The sequence below is a fragment of the Homalodisca vitripennis genome, chromosome 6 (assembly GCF_021130785.1).
Source record: "Homalodisca vitripennis isolate AUS2020 chromosome 6, UT_GWSS_2.1, whole genome shotgun sequence".
Taxonomy (NCBI): Eukaryota; Metazoa; Arthropoda; class Insecta; order Hemiptera; family Cicadellidae; genus Homalodisca; species Homalodisca vitripennis.
The window spans coordinates 45,048,214-45,067,011 of NC_060212.1; positions in this window are offsets into that span (position 1 = coordinate 45,048,214).

Below are 18,798 nucleotides of genomic sequence, written 5' to 3' on the forward strand. Positions count from 1 at the left end.
TAACTAATATTAGTTTCGTAGAGGAGGTATTGTGTCCATATGTGAAACTGTTAAGTTAAATATAGCTAGAAAAGATCCTTACAGACACCCGGCCCATCTCACATTCCTGTCTTAATACTGGTAAATAATTCTTCTTCTAAAGTGTTGTAATTGTGAGACGTAACATTAGAGTTAAGTTATCAATTTCATTACTGTTACCTACATTTTTGAGGAAAATAGAGGGTAAAGTTCTTTTGCTGGCTATATATTTAAATACATATACTATTGAAACTAACGTTTTAAATATATTTCTTAAATTAAAAGGTGAAAAAAGTATCTTGGGGATGAACCAGTGGACCGGTCTGTGGACCTTTCTAACAGGTATCTTCAGCTAAAGCAGAAATGGAGTTAATTATCTTACCTGTGCAAAAATTAAAAGTTTTCATTAATAACTATGTTTAAGTAACTAGTATGAATAGTATTTGATTACTAATATATACATCTTGTCTATATTATAATAGTAAAAATGCTTTATATTCAATAACTCCTACGTACTTCCTGAACCAGTTTACATATTGGATTTATATTTGATGTGAATAACTATTTTAATTTTACAGTAAAGGTTTAACGATTGAATGCATTACTTAATTGAATGGCTAAACTGCAGATCAAATACAGGACAGCAGTATTTAATCAACTAAGCGTTTCATGAATTACAAAACATTAAATGCCGAAGCTATTCAGCTGCAATATGGACATTGGGAGGAGTGCGGTATTTAATTAAATAACGTGCAGCTTCTTTTAATTGATTATAACATGCATGTATACTGCACGGTTTATATGTCGAATCACATCCGCGTTTGTAATTAAAATAAGGATTAACTGAATATTTTAAATGTATTAATAATTTCTGATAATGAAAACATATACATAACGTAGCGTTGGTGAGAAGGTTTGGATCAATAAGAATGTTGAGTTGACCTTCATTTCATATTACACTTAGTGCAGCATCCGAGATCTCAACTTCTCATACATGGAGTCATGCTTGTCTGACGACCTCCAAAAAGCGTCGCTGATGAAGAAGCTCAAAATGAACTATTTATATTGCTCCGACATCACAGATAACTTGTACAAAATATAGTGTAATCTAGGTGGAGAAGTATTCTCATTGTATTATTAAGAGCACAATATTGCACTTATTAAGTGCACTACGATGTTTTAAACATAACCTCTAAGAACGGTGGAGAAAGCGAGTTTTCTACATAGAACTCAGTTACGTAGGAATGGTCATCAATGCGAAGTGTGAGTTTAGCTACAGTTCTCTTAAACTACATATTCCATGAGTCAATGTAATAACGTCGGAATTCTAAAGTTGAACTAAGATAGAGATGAATTGGAGCTAAACTCAACATTCACAAGATCATACTGTGAAATTACCTTAATACATAACACTTTTGCTGTTGGTAACTGATAAGAACAAATGTAGGTTTATGTTTTTCGAACGGAAGAATTACAACTTAGGCCCATCCACAAGCAGGGAACCCAAGGCTCTGGCACTTGTACTTTCTAATTCTTCTCCATCGCGTAGTGCTTATATTCACCGCTTCAAACGCTAGAATCGCTGAATAAGGAATTCCTGTAAATAATCGCTGTGGTCATGCTATTTCCTTGCAGTGCCTTAATTAGATTAAGCTTCTCGAATTTTGACTTGAAATTTCCTTATGTATCTAATCTCAATAGTATTTCCATAGGATTTTTTGTAAATTTAACATTGTGTAACTACATAAGTAAAATCTATTATTAGTATATTTACTTATTTATTTATTTACATTCCCACGGTATAACCATTTTGGAAAATTACAATACTTAAGATGACTAGTAATAAACAGTAATAAATTCTCATAAAAAAGTATAGTATGAAAAATCAAGTTCAGCAATTGACCATGCCTACGACATAGTGAAATAAACAGATATAACAAGATAAAACTAAAACAATGTGAAACATAACGAAAGTGGTACCCATAACAATAGTGCATAACAATAACAAGTAGTGATATAACAAGTAATACAAAATAATAATACAACAATAAAAATAATGATAATAGTAGTAGACTAAATCATCAAAGATAACAATGGAGTAACTATTGTAATACTGTAATACTGTGCAGGACTCGGCAAGCTCACTCTGACTCAAATGTCCCCAGCCTCACTGTCAACACAGCACGTCCAAAGCTCCCAGTCGATTGCCGAAAAAGTCTACTTCACTGCACACCTCGTTGCCAAGCCGAAGTATTCTTGGGACAGAGCTGAACTGGAGATAGTTGCGGTTTAAGTGGCTCAGCTCGAAGAGGCGGCGCGACCTTGTGCCAGAAGGGAGACGAAAAGCAATTCGCTCCAAAAGAGGGGGGCAGACTACCAGAAAAGTTGAGAATCTTATAAAGAAAGACAACATCTGCAACCTCCCTTCTAACGACCAGTGGATGTAGCCGAAGCAAGTTCAGAGGCCTATCAGGCTCTCTCCAGTGCAAATACCTAAGGAATTTAACCATAATCCAAAATAAAATTACCAATAAATTACCAATTAATTTTATTGGTAGTTAATTTTTTTACCATTAGATCAAATGTATTCTAGATATAAATTTATATAAAAATCAAGAAAAATTTAAATATTTTATCATGGATAACTTTAATAAATAAAATAAAAACGTTTGTTCAAAATATCTCTCAGCGTTTAGTTAGAGCATCTATTACGATTTGAATTATAAGATATAAACAAAAGAGACAGGGCTTGTAATATATAAATTACTGCTTTTCTTAGAAATTAATTTCTCTCTCTCTCTCTCCTCTCTCTCTCTCCTCTCTCTCTCTCTCTCTCTCTCTAATATATGAGATTTTAATATAGACTTAAGTACAGTCAGAGTTTTTCCAGATAAAACGCAATTTATTAATTTAGTTGAGAATTTTAATTTTACTATTCTACCATTACAACCAACATACCATTTACCTACATCTGATACCTTATTGGACTTATTGATTTGTAATGACGTGAACAAAGTAAATGTGTACGGACAAATATCTATAGCTGGTATATCTTATCATGATTTAATATACATAAAGCTATGTCTTAGAGTTAAAAATAGTACTAATAGGGTCATGAAAGTTATTAGAGATTTCAAAAATGCAGATGTAAATAGATTAAGGCAAGAATGTCAAACTTTATCGTGGGATGATGTTTACTCAGTAGACAATATAAATACAAAGGCAGATATATTTGTTAATAAATTAAATAATTTATTTTATAAGTATGTACCTGAAAGAAATATCTCAACAAAAAGGACTCCCTGCCCTTGGATAAATACACAAATAAAATCAATGATGAAAGACAGGGATAAGTTGTACAGTCAATATATAAGGACGAAAGATCCTATAACATGGGAAAATTACAGAGTCTTAAGAAATCAAGTAAAACGTATATTAAGAGACTCGAGAAACCGTCATTTTGACTCTTTATTGAAACCATATAAGCATTGCAAAGATATTTGGAATGTAATTAACAGTCAAGGAGTTGGTAAAAATGCTAATGTTATGTCAGATGTAGTTGTACAACTAAATGAGTTGAATAGTTATTTCTGTGGTGTTAGCCATAGTATAAATGAAGAGTTGATTGATTATTATAAAAGTCAAAGAGGTGTCTTTAGTGGTATTGATGATATGTTTATTTTTTCTGTATTACGTAGAGAAGAAATTCCTAAAATGATGTTAGATATATCGTCTAATGCTGTTGGTAATGATGAAATACATATTAGATTTTTAAAATTGGTTTGTGAAGAAATCAGTGATGTGTTGTGTCATATTTTTAACTATTCTTTATATAATTCTGTTTATCCATGTCAGTGGAAAAGAGCTCTTATTATACCATTAGTAAAGATAAAAGCACCTTCAGAATGTAAAGACTATAGGCCTATAATCATATTAAGTGTATTAGGTAAGATATTAGATAAAATAGTTTATAACCAAATTTGTAATTATGTTACTAGGAATAGTATTTTAGATAAATATCAGTCTGGTTATCGATCCTTTTACAGTACACAAACCGCACTGGTTAAAATAACAGACGATATCAGACATGCTATTGATAACAGAGAGATAACATTATTAATGCTTCTTGATTTTAGTCGTGCCTTTGACTCTGTGAATCATAATTTATTATTGTCTGTTCTAGAATCTTACAATTTTGGTTCCGCTGTGGTTGATTGGTTTCGAGATTACTTGACCAATAGACTTCAGCGGATCAAAACAAATAATGGACATTTTTCAGGATGGAAGAATAACTCTGTAGGTGTTCCACAGGGATCCACACTTTCTGCTTTGCTTTTTTCTTTATACATTAATAAGATTGGTAGTTCTGTTATATTTTGTAAATATATGATGTATGCAGATGATATTCAGTTATATTTAAACAGTAGGCCTAATATTCAATGTGTAAATGATGCTGTTAACTGTATGAATGCGGATTTGGGTACATTACATACATGGTGTAAAGATCATGGATTACAGCTTAATATAACAAAGTGTAAGCCGGTATTGTTTGGATCCTCAAGGTTGCTACCTCACATTGATGTTAACAGTTTGACACCTTTGATGATAAACAATGTACATTTAAATTTAGAGAGCTCAATTGTCAATTTAGGTTTAAGAATGTCTAATGATTTATCATGGCGTATACAAGTAAATTATATTGTTCGGAGGGTATTCCAGTGTTTGTATAAATTTAGAAAATTGAGCTTTAATCCTCCAATTTATATTAAGAAGCTTCTAGTAACAATACTAGTATTACCTATTTTTGATTATGCAAATATAGCTTATTGTGACATAAATAATGAGTTAACTGATAAGTTACAGAAAGCGCAAAATGCATGCATAAGATATATCTATAATTTAAGGTGGGATCAACAGGTAACACCATATTATAAAGACCTTGGTTTATTGAAAATTAAGGAGCGGATGGAATTGAATATAATGAAATTGGCAGTTAAAGTACTTAAAAATGAACAACCAGTGTATTTGTTTGAAAGATACAAAAGAATGACTGATGTACATGTTAGAAATACTCGTTTTTCAGGAATAACTTTACAAATTCCGATTCTTAGAACTGTTATCTACAGTAAGTCCCTCTTAGTGACATCTATTAGATTATTGAATGTACTAGAAAGAGAACTGCGGGAAAGTGATAGGGAAAGCAATGCAGCTTTGTTAAGAAAATACAAAATGAAACTTTTAGAAAGATATGAATTATAAGTTCATAGTACATCAATACTGTGTAAATTATTCTTTCTTGTGTAAGATTAATTTTTCCTATATGTGTAGGAATTTAGAATTGAGACCATACAAAAAAAGAAAAAACAAAATTATGTTTGTATTGAATAAACATATAAAGTAAATAGTATAATATAGAACTTAACTGTAAGTAGGGTATATTTAAGTGATAAAATTATATATATATGATTTAAATAAGAATATAGTAGTAGAAAAAGAGTTTTATAACACATAATAAAATAGAATAAAATAATAGATATAAAAAAATGTAAATTGTAAAATCAGGCTACTGCTCAAACATTATATTACATATGAATATGTGTTGCCTGTCATGGTGGTGGAGTGGACCATTGGTCTAAACCATGGCAGGATAAATAAAGAAAGTATCAAAGTCTCTCTCTCTCTCTCTCTCTCTCTCTCTCTCCTCTCTCTCTCTCTCTCTCTCTCTCTCTCTCTCTCTCTCTCTCTCTCTCTCTCTCTCTCTCTCTCTCTCTCTCTCTCTCTCTCTCTCTCTCTCTCTCTCTCTCTCTCTCTCTCTCTCTCTCTCTCTCTCTCTCTCTCTCTCTCTCTCTCTCTCTCTCTCTCTCTCTCTCTCTCTCTCTCTCTCTCTCTCTCTCTCTCTCTCTCTCTCTCTCCTCTCTCTCTCTCTCTCTCTCTCTCTCTCTCTCTCTCTCTCTCTCTCTCTCTCTCCTCTCTCTCTCTCTCCTCTCTCTCTCTCTCTCTCCTCTCTCTCTCTCCTCTCTCTCTCTCTCTCTCTCTCTATCAATCTCTCTCTCTCTCTATCAATCTCTCTCTCTATCTATCTCTCTCAACCCTCCATTTTTGAATATTGAATATTGGTCTCTGGTCAGTTGTATGTGGTTGGACACTGGGTGCAGAACCATAGTCAAATGTGTTCTGTTTAGTTTGCTTTTATTAGTTTTGTTTTTAGTAATTTTATTGTTTCAAAGTTAGTGTGCGTGGAGATTACTTACAACAAGGTTGTGTACTTCTTGACTTCTGCGTGTCCCGATGCTCTGGTACGATGTTTTAAATTTTAACTTACATTGTAGATGTGTGAGGTTATTTATTCACCTGAGGAAAACATCAGATTGCAGATCTCGAAACGTTATGCTACTCTTTTTTATTACTGTGAGATGCTTAATCATGATATCATTACTATCCTTAAGCTAAATCTACGAGTATTATGTAGTTGAAACTAACACACCTTGTCTCTGGTTGCCTCATTCTAAATAAAATAAAAAGATATTCTATGCAGTTATGTAAAAAGAACACAATGGAGGTACTACCAGCCACAAAAGCTATCAAAGCAATTATCACACCTGTTATATTTCATTCCACATGGCTGGTGGATTTCAATTTCGTTCCCATTACGCCTTTTGTCCAAAAACCTTTCCATCGCGTACCGCTTCGCTCCCACACATGATACTATTTTAGGTTGAAACCCGAAAACCAATCTAACATTTACATTGTGTACATTTCAAATCAATAAACGTTTCGCGTTCTGTTACATTTCCAATCAAATTCCAATTTTACCACTAGATTTCCATTACTCACCGGAACCTGCATAACTGTTATTCACTTAAGAATATGTCTTGGAATAATGGTAAATCGCAAACCTCAAAGTAACCATGTATCCATAGTACTAAAAACAAAAACTGCTAGTACAGTTAATACTTTTGCTACAGGTATTACAATATGTGGAAAATAATTATAATAATTCAAGTAATATCATAACAGTTACAAAAGACTAAAGAGAACTACAACAATATTATTATAAAACATATTTAATGTTCTTGAAATTAAACATCTTGTTTTGTTCTCATAATATTCTTGTAAAGTTTTCTACTAAAACATCCAATTATAGAGTAAGTTTTAAAATACAGATATACTTTCATTAATTTTGAGCCTAAACGAATGTGTATTTTATTGAAACATCTCTTTAAAAGTCTTCAGACACCTTTTTTCATAGCATCTGATTAAGAACAGCACTCATTTTTTTATAATGTAAGTAAATGATATTTAGAAATTTTTTAGACATTTGATAAAAAAGTTACTGGTAAAATAGGTTAAAATTAGTCTGACTTATTAACCACAATTATGCTCCTCCCAGATTTGCCTGTGAGGGAATCAATAATGAACAAATCTGTGCATCGATGCGTGCATTAAACTAGTCTAAGATTGAAATAATAATAGTGATTTAAATTCCAATTAGGTTTAAAAGAATACTTGTAATTAATTATTATCAAGTAACGTCATTAATTTTAATCACTATTAAGGCGGTAATTGCGGAACCTAACACAGTGGATCTTCTGCTCCTACTACCATTTTTAATTTTTTAATTTTTGAAAACACTCAAAATAGTGTAAATATGAACTTATTTACTGTGCACCCACTTCGTCTGAGTCAATTATTTTGAAATTTCTCTCAGTATAGGTATTAATATTTTTTCTACCAATTTGTGTTTTTTCACTCATAAAATTTTATAACCTTGGCCAGCAATAAACCAGTTACTACAAGACCTAGTACTCTGTTTGATTTTTGCATGAATTTTAACTCAAGAAAGAATTATTCAATAAAATGTCAATCTTAATATCTTCCTCGTCTCAAAAACATGACATAAGTTGTTTTCTTTAGTTTTATTCAAAAGATAAAACGTACCGGGAATGGAATTATAACAGCCTCAAACAGCATCAAAGGTATCATACGTATATCAAATTGTATTTATGCCTGGCTGGTAGGTTTTAATTTAACTCCTCTACACCGTCCTCACATGACGTGCTGGGTTGTTTGAACTGATACTTTCCAGGCGGAAATTTTTAATTCCAATAATAGTTTCACTTTGAATTCTGAACAAATTGGTTCTTTGCTTTCATGAAAATTTAGATAAATATGTAATTATTCTTTCGTGTTTAACTGTTCTCCTTTCCTTTCGATATCCTTTTGGTATTTATCTAAGTTATAACAAAGATCCTCACAACATATTAAATAATAATCTAAAAAATAAGAAAAATCATATCTTTGAGAAAATATTAAACACAGAATACTAATCAAAATTACAACTGTGTCTTATAAATTTAACATCTGCTTAAATGGTCCACATGTGAATATTTATTTTGTTTATTTGTTTATTTTATTGTTATAGGTTAATGTACACACTGAAGATGGTTGATACCGAAACACGTGTATAAAATTAAATTAAAATTAATTTTCAAAAAAAGGGTTTTAGTTCACCATTAATTATTCTAACATAAAGATAACCCGATAATGTGGAGTAATAACGTCAAAATTGTGATATATCACGTATTTTCTAAATAATTTTATTATATTGAGGAGAAGCACTAGATTTAAACACTAGGTTTCGAATAATATTAGATTAATGTCTTAGTGTTTCCTGCAAGAATAAAACTGAAATCCTGAATTTATAAAGGAAACATTTAGCTATATCCAATGTTATCCACGATCTACTCAGAAGGTTTCGTTTTGGTTACAGTGTTACCGACATTGTAACGTCAATAAACTAGAAATTGAATCCATACGTGGATCGTATAAAGGTTACAATGAAAATATGGTCGATTTGTATTTCAAGCAAAACACTATTTATAGCCACACCCAAAAAGCCCATCACAATAAACATAGGTCAGCGCGTACAATGGACATCTGGCCGATTGGTCACCATTTCCCTCCCATATGTCAAGTTTACAGGTCCAATCAATCACTTGCATCCTTAAATTATCATTCATCCTTTACCTAAGGGACTAATTCAAGTTTAGTCTACCGCAATGTTTTACACAGAATACGTTATAATATGACATAATATATAAAAATAGTATATTTAAATAAATATATTTTAAACTCAATATATGAATATATACGAGATATGCATTATGTAACTTTAAATAGGGTTATTAGACTTTGCTATTCTACTGCCATGATGATACATCATACATGTTGCGCCTAGTAAAAACTTTGAATGAAAATAAGCTAATTTTAAATTTGGAGGTCATAAAGTGTTACAATCTATGCTTTGATTAATAAAGAATAATTTCTTAATTATATAACATTGACGATTTTGTCCAAGCAAACCCAGATCATCCAGACTTAACTTCTTTTTATCTTTTTAACTTATCTACTCGGTAATTCTAATTTCAGAGCGATTTGAAACGTTAGATTGGATTTCTTTCTTCTTTTTTCTTTGTTTTGAAAAAGGGAGGCCGATCCTCTTTTAAGCCTTATTCTACCTGTCCTAATGGCCCACTGACCTTTATAAGATGGCCCACTGACCTGTTTTATAAGATTCTCGCACAGGTCAGTGTACCATAAGATCGGGCAGTTATAAGGTCTGAAAGGGGAGTGGCCTCTTAAGAAGAAAGGTAAAAACCAAAAAGTTATTTGTTTGAAGTTCTCTATCAATGATGAAATATTTGTATCGTGAAGAAATCGTGATATCTTATTGATATTTACATCGTTAACACTGATGTCCGGAAAAATATTGTTACTTCACAACTCTGCTACATTTTCTTTGACCCTTAAAAAATAATTTGAAATCTCACAAATTAATAAATATTTTTATGTTTCTGGTCTCTTTTTGGAATTTTAAAATATTTGTGTTAAAATATTTTAGCCATTATATGAAATGTCCAAGGTCACTTATTTTGTTTAGCAATAACCTCAAAAATATAACCAAGTAATGCACTAGAGTACGTTTTACCAAAAAAGGTAAAATTTGTAAAAATATAAATGTATTTGAGTAAAAAATGGATAAACCTATAATTGTAAAAATAAATAAATAAAAATGTTTTTCTTTGCAACCTTCCCTCAGTACATTCCTTGTTTCCCACAATAACTCATATGGGATAGTCATTTCTTATACCATCTGACTAAACGTCGAAGATTTAAGAGAGTAATTATGTAAAAACTTAAATAGCTCGTTCGGATTAAACAGAACAGATCCATTTTCTTACTTAACACTTTTACCGTATCACCGGTCTGTGAGACCGGAGGGGAATTTTATGTTTCTGAAATTGGCACTACTGGTGTTCGGTTGCCCCCTCCACGCTCAGTAGCTGTTAATCGGTCTCTCCTGAGCCGTTTTTGATTGGTTTTAGTTTGTCTAGGGCGTTTGACCTTGAAGCAATCCAGTTATTTTGTGAGCGCTACGGTCTACTGTACCGGACGATACGGTTACTGTAACTATTTTACCGGTCTGTCATACCGGGTGGTACGGTTAAAGTGTGAATAGTTATTACGTGTTTGTATATATTAGTTTTTATGTTTTATTATAACTTGTTATAATCATGAGTGACTCAGAAATTTTAAGAGTGAACGATGAAAGATTTAACGGGCGACTTTTACAACTCCTATTTAACGTTGAAGGGGATGATAGTTACGATGAACCTGTTGACGATTCGGATGAAGATCCAAACTATGTAGTGTCTGATAACGAACTAAATCAAAGTGAAAGTGATGATAGTTTTGCTGTTGATGAACCCCAACTGGAAGAAGAAGATGACATCAACCATAGTGTCGAAAATTAATTGGTTCAGGAATCTGAAGATGACTTTTTTGGGGGAAAGATGGTAGCGAATGGTGCAGAAAGGAGCAACCCAAGCAGCGCAGAACACGTCAACATGACATTTTGAGGGGACCATTACCCGGGCCTACTGCAAGAGCAAGAGCCTTAGGTAACAATCCACTCATTACAAGATTTGAATTCATAAAACGTCTGACCTTAAAACTTATAAAGCCTCACATGACAAGAGGCCTATAAATTCAAAATTGGCCAAGAGACATTATACGCGTCATCACGGAATACGTTGGAGAAACAGAAGCTGCAAATCCTAATGAATGTGTTCCTAGTGACAAACTGGAAAAACGGAAGACATATTGTTCCAAGTGCCCAGCTGCTAAGGAAAGAAAAACCAATTACAAATGTATCAAATGCTGACAACCCATCTGGTTGGAGTGCAGCAGAAAGTTGTGCATTTCATGTGTTCAGAATATCTAAAATCTGTGGATACTTTTTTTGTATGTACTTATGCCTTTTTAAGTTTTAATTGCTCTCGTAAAAATGTATGTGTATTTCCGATACTTGTAAATACAGCTTTATACTATACCAGTATTCTAGAGTATTATTTTCCATCCTACATTCCCCAAATTATTAAATTTTATAATTGTTTGCAATTATAAAAATTAAAAAAATATTAATTGTAGTTTTGTTATCAACAGGGAAGAATTGTAAATATATTTTGTGTTTAAATCTGAACTAAAAAACAAGAATAGCCCAAAAACAGCCAAAAACCTTCCTCAGGTCTGTGAGACCGGATGATACTGTAAGTGATTGTAATTTCATGATACGGTAAAAGTGTTAAATTGTACAAAAATTCGTAAATATAATTTTTTTTTAATTCATAATAGACGTTAGTTTTTAAATGTGGTAAAATATATTGGGAAAGGCTTTGATCTCGATTTTGCAATATATATAACATTGTTTGAACTGTAGCTCGAAAAGTGAAAAGAAACATTTGTACTTATTAAGAATAAAGCATTTTCTAGAAAATATTGCACTGGTCAATTTATTATTTTATCTATATTTAAACACTTCAGTTAATAATCATAAAAATGATTCTATTTAACCTATAAACTTACAAATCTCTTTAACTACATTAGAACCATAGTTTACGCAAGAGAAATAAAACGATTTATCTTCTTCGACAGAGTTGTTTTTAAAAAGTAATACCATTATTTCAATTTACTATTCTTTATTATCTATCATTTTATTATTTAAGTAAGGCAAAAACGTGTAAATGAAAATGTATGCTCATTTTAAATGTTTTTGATAGAAAAAAGTAGTAAAAACCTCAATATTGAACAAAAATGGATATAACCACTTTCTGGGTTTATAGGTTTTAGTTGAAAACATTATGAAGTGGTAGTGGTACTATTATAATGGTACAGTAGAAAGAAGTAATTAAAATGCCAATATCAAACAATCATGGATGTAACCACTGCCTGGTTTGGTTGGTTTGTAGTTTGGAGCATTGTGGGCGGGGGTAATGCTGTCATCGGCAAACATAACACAGAACAAACCAGACCAGTCGCCGCTGCAACCCTGTAGATGACGTATTTGAGCTTTTCATTGCTTCTATAACTGTTTGTATATCCTTACTTTTAATTTAAATTTGTAATATAACTGCAATACCGCTCGTTATATGGTTATTTTGCAGGGATGTCCAGGGATGTATTTAAAAGTACTAAATGTATTGATGTATTCACATAGATAAATGACCTCATGCACGATACTATATAAAGTTGACCTAAACTTTTTAAATGAATTTGAATAAGTTACATTTATGAGGTAACATAAAGTTATTGAAAAGGCCGCAATTTCAACTGGGTTTGTAATCTGACTAAAATATGGATTTCAAATTCTAATCTTCAGTTGATTATTCCTGGCCCTGCTTACAAAACTACATAAATATTATATTTTAAATAGTTGTAACCAAATTTTGAGACATGGACAACAAAATTTCTTACCCTTTTCAAACATGTTTAAGGGGTAATGAAAAACCTCACACCGAAAACTATTTTTTTGGGTACGACATCGCGGCTTTATTAAATTGTTAAAATATACAAACCCTCACTGGTCACCGCTAGTTGTATGTCACAATTGGTTGATCCATTTACACAGCGTGCTTTAATCATCTCCGGCCCTGTGTATAACACTCGTGGGGAATTATAATGTTGACTTAATCATCCAATAAAAATTCGACCCAAACAATTAAATGTGACCCTAATATCCAACCATGAGGCTAGCACGCGTGTTGTATATTAATGCAGTACTGTTTCATTTAACGGAATTTTATTTGTGCATTTTAAGTGTCCTGAATGCAACACTATAAAACAGTTTCGTGTAATAATTAATTAATCCAACCAAGTTTTAGTTGAGAATGTATTCTACAATTGAAGGTTTTTTTGTTCACTCTTCAAAATACAGTTTTGACTAAATATTCGTAATCTACAGCCGTTATTCCCTGCTATGTTATTAGTTTATTTGTAGTTAAAATTCCTTGAAATTGATATTTATACTCTTGTATACATTACTTCATCCAATAAATTCTATATTTCTGCTATATAATATATTTTGAATTCTTGAATACATACTTCTAGTACTGCTAGGTATATTTCTCAGTAAATCAGGGCCAATCAAAACAAAGCGTTGACAATTTTAAACCTCCTTGATTACGTATCAACCTGTGAACATGCTTTAAGCCCTTCAATACTTGCAACATTTTTATACTAGACGTGTACTATACAATAAGGTTGGTAAACAACTTTTGTTTAGTTACAATAAATACGTAGGTTAATATAACTGGTCATTCGTCCATTCGTATGTTTCGTCTAAAATAATAATCATTGAAATCTCCACACTTATCGGAAACTGACTTCGCTCAAAATTATAGCACATTTCATTCTTAGGATATCCTGCATATACACAAACATACAGGAAAAATGTATACAGACATCAGGCAGACATAATCTAACAGTGTGTTGTGTCTTCAATGTCGCTCAGTCAAATTCCATGGATATTCAGTACATGCAAATGTATCCTAATGATTTTTATCTATGTAGGAATTAACTTTCATGCATGAATATTTTAAAGATTAAATTCATTTTTTAAATATCGTCCGGAGAGAAATGAAGTTTGTCCAAACCCTCGAGTGACAGGTTTTACTATAGCTCAGCCAACTTCCAAAGAATATCAATCTTTAAAATTCTTTTACTGATTAAACAAAAAAAATAAATGGTTATGATCCGTTGATTAACTTAAATGAACAATAATTGTAACGATGAAGGAAAAGTAATTCCTGTAGTAAACGAGGTTTTAATGTGGGTTTCCAGGATTTTTTATTTAGTTAAATTGTTTTCTACACAGTCTAATATATAAGTACCGATTTACTATTGGTGGAATGGAATGAATTAAAAAAACCTTTAGTGAAGTCAGCTTTTCAATGTTTGAATAACAAGATATTTTGGGTTGAATTCAGATTAGCCTTGTGCGTTTCATTTGTAGCACGTTAAATACATTTATAATTATTCTATTAAACTGGAGTTAGATAATCTTCTGAAATATAAATCAGGTTCTTATTCTACTACTATGTGTTTTGTGGTAAATGCATATTTAACAATCTTGAATAAAAATACACAATTTATAAGTGACTAAAATTTACAATATTATTAAACAGTAGATAGTAGGCATTAATAAAACCAGAGTTACAAATTTTCATTTATTTCTGAGTGATAAAGATTACAAAAGATTGCGGGATGAAGATATAGGTAATTGTAAAAGTTGTAGAGAAGAGACGAGTTTCAGACAATAGACCAATAACAATACTATCAGTTCCCTTTATTGTTTACAATATCCTTTTGAGAACAAAGTTTTGTAATGCTGTTGTTATAAGTGTACATTTGTTCAGTAATATTTAACAATGTCATTTTGAAAAAATAAGAATGAAAGATAAGTCTACCAAAATATTATTTTTAAGAACAATTGAGTCGCACACCATAATACTTGTAAAATATAATATGTACAATAAAAACGTAATATAAATATTCTTAAACCACAATACATTTTACGTTAAGAAACATAGCTTTTCATAATGGAAGGATCATTGTGCCATATATATTTAGCTGAGCATTATAGTGTATACAGTTAGCACAATTTATCTTGAGTAGGTTTGTCCGCACGATATCTCTAGAAGGAATTATGTAATACTTGAAATTTTAGAATAAGTTTAATCTATACATAAGCAAAATCGGGCTCATTGATGATTTATATATTTCTGTTGGATTTGGATAATTATAAGTCAGATAATTTGGTCTAACGAACAAAGTTTAGAATTTTGAGTCTGTAACAATTAAAAAGGATGATTCCATCTATTAAGCTTCAGAGTGTCGTAGACCCTAACGAATGGGTTTTAAAGTAAATTGGTAAGGAGGGCTTGGAACCAGAATTTAAACACCAGACTGTACAACATGTTTGTAGAACCATAGGATTCGGATTTATTAAAATCATTGGTATTTACTTCAAGTTATTAAAACTGTACTCAGCTGTACATTGACAAATAATGGACAACCTCCCCTACCACAACTTATAATAACCACTGTGATCCAGTGCTTTTTTTAAGGTACTCTAAACTTAAATAACACCAGAAGAGTTCACTTCTGGCTGGTTGATAGCTTCAAGTTGTACCTACACTAGATACAGCAAAAGCCAAATTGTCACTTAAATCTGGGGACCTTTATGGACGTCCAAGAGCGGTACAGCATTAACCGCAAACGTTGAGATTTGGGGTGTAAGTGTATATGAAGACTAATTGGTTTAGCTCCTTAAATATTAAGTGCAGTTATCTAGACATAAGGGCGTGCCACTTCCTGCCTGCTTTGACTGGAGACATTGGTACAGACCTGGCTTCCCCTTCTTCAAAGGAGGACAAGACTGAGATTAAAGCCCAAAGTTCTAACTCATGGATCTTGACAGGAGGCGGCTCCTACCAACCTTACCCATCCAGAATATCCTGTCACTCCGAAAACAACGCAAAGGTCCTATTAGGTCTAAGTGCAATTTTTCAGCTTCTTCTTTTAACAGAATAAAAATAACTTTACTTCATTACATTTATTTTAGCTTTACAAGTCTAATTTTTAACTTTACATGCAATTTGCACAAAATTTGCATCTTTCCCGTTATTTTCAATATATTTTCCCATTTTATAAAGTAATCTGCTAGTAGTGCATCATATGAATTTAAAAAGTCTAATTTCTACAAGAGAGCATTTAATAAGTTTTTAATTGTTTCAAACAAAACTAGTTTATAAAACGAGTTTAGTTCGTTGATGACAGGCCTTGCTACTGCCATAACTAATTTCAAACAACAATAATACAGGTCCATACGCTCAACAGAATGTTTCACACCGTCCTGCACTCATTCCAGTAACACTGATCATAATTACCGCACTGCACTTATCATTTCATTATAAAGCAAATAAATTACCATATATTTATATTATTATTCATTACATTTGAGAATGACAGCCACTTGATTGCGTTACATTACCCAGAGTAACGAACCAATAGCCGTATTTTAAGTTAAAATGTGTGTAAATATATGTACTTTAATGCTCTTATGTTTAATTTTTTAGATCATTGTGCAGTATTACTCACCAATTACCATATATTTCTTCAAGACCTTTTTTTCTTAGAATTTTTTAAATTATATTTTTCCAGTATAACTTACCCGCATATTGTACAAAAGCAGCGGTTACACGTTTGAGGTTTATTTGATCATTTATGTTTCTGTTCTTCGCAATATGTGACATAATTACCATAAATTTTTTGCAAAACAATTGTGACCAAATCAATTAATTTCTCATGGGCAAAGTGCACAAAATTTGTACTATGAAATAATTATAATATTAATATCTACAACCCGTTAACTTTTTTCATTACCGTCCATTACACCTACCATAATAACTTCACAAATAATTCTAATACTCTCAGTGACCGATTTATTTCATCAAATTAATTATTTACTTATTTATTTAACTTAAAATAACTACTACAATGAAAATATAGGCTATATGTGTGCCAATAGTTTTAAAACAGTTTCGCTGACTTAAGTGTAATTTCTAAGAAACATTCAGAGGATGCTGACGTCGTATGAGTTTTTAAACAAATTGAACGTACAATAACATCAAACCTTCGTTATATTTCAATCGTCAAGTTGATTTCACAAGGCTGGTCCAAATCTAGGTAGGATCTTGTAACATGGACATTCACATTGTCACTAAATAACAAATTTTTTGAGACGCTGTTCTTTTTTGGATCTTGCAAAGATATTCAAAAGATTTACTTAGTACAAAGTTTTTATCATTTAAATAAACTTCGAACCACTGAATTCTATCTTCTTTGACTAAGTCGACCTTGTCATCTACTATCGAGGAGTGTCATCTATTACACAACGCTCCAAACGCGCGTGGGCTTGACTAAACAACACCTGCACAACAGTTTCGGGGGGGGGGGAGAATATTACTATAGTCGTTTATCTGACAAATTGCAGCAATAGCATGTATCAGAACTTAAATAAGTCTATTAATTTGATACACATAACGATTCCAAATGCAATATCAAGACTGTCATCATTAGCTTCACAAAGTTACAGAAACTCAACTCTTTAATGTACCTCTTACATATTGTTTTATAAGAACAATACGGTAAATACTGGGATCCCAAATAAATCAGCTGGATGAACAAAATTTCTCCTACCAGAACAACGCTTTGCGGTGTAAATCGGGTCGGAATCATCAATAATTAACGTTACGTGCAACTGGTGTGATCATTACATCCACAGTTTCCCATTCTTTGTTTTATGAAAGCGACTTTTCAGTCCTCTTCTGATAAAATTTTTTAAAGTTTTCATTAGAGTGTTAATTGAAAAGTGTGTGTTCGAATAATCATAATTATTGAAATTATTACTTTATATTAATTATAATAATTTATTGAAAAAATTTATGTTATACGATGTAGGGAAATAATACATTTGTGAGACGTTGCTTATCTGTAACGTTACCAAAACGTACATACACAAAAAGACTTTGCAGTAAGTGGTATCATAAAATATCCGAAACAAAAGTATTTAAGAAAATTGAAAATTTGATACATCAATTCCATACGTGTGTTAACAGTTAGACGAATAAAGTATTGGGACTGCTCTCATAGTGATTCCTGTGTACATTGTCTCTGCGTGATAGTTTTTATGGATAGGTTCTAAAGCGAATTATGTGGTTTTTTTTAACTTTTTCTTTTAATAGTTTTCATTTTAAGCTACGTCTCAGTAAATTCTACGTGTAACTAAGGTTTATTTTTAGGCCTACACTGTCAGGATCATGGCTATCATAGTCGTTATGAAATACTTAAAACATATTAATTAAATCTTTCAGATATTTCGGACTTGCTGCAGAGCCGAGCAAAGTAATTTGTGCTACATACTATGGACTTGTGTCTATTACCTACTTCACTACTTAAATACAGTGACAGTTGTACAGTCCTACTGTACATTTTTATCTGTCGCTCCTATTTTAATTTCGAACAACAATCTGAATATAATATAGCTTAATTCATCAATTTATTCCACATTCTAATATTGTTAATAATATAGTTTATTAGGTTATATCATTTTGGAAACTTCGGTTTGGATTAAGCGTTTGTTCATAAATCTAATTTAAATTTTAGTATGTATTCTTACTGAGGATCAAAAACGTAAATAATCTGTATTGAATACAGGCAAAGTCAGTTGTATTTCTTATTTTATTCACTGTTTTATGCTTACTGTTCAAACAATATATCATACTTAGCTTTAATACTAACGATTAATAAATACTACAGGATAAATAAAAAGTGAATTACTTAGGTTTTTTAATTACATCGTGGGATACAGATGTGAGTTAT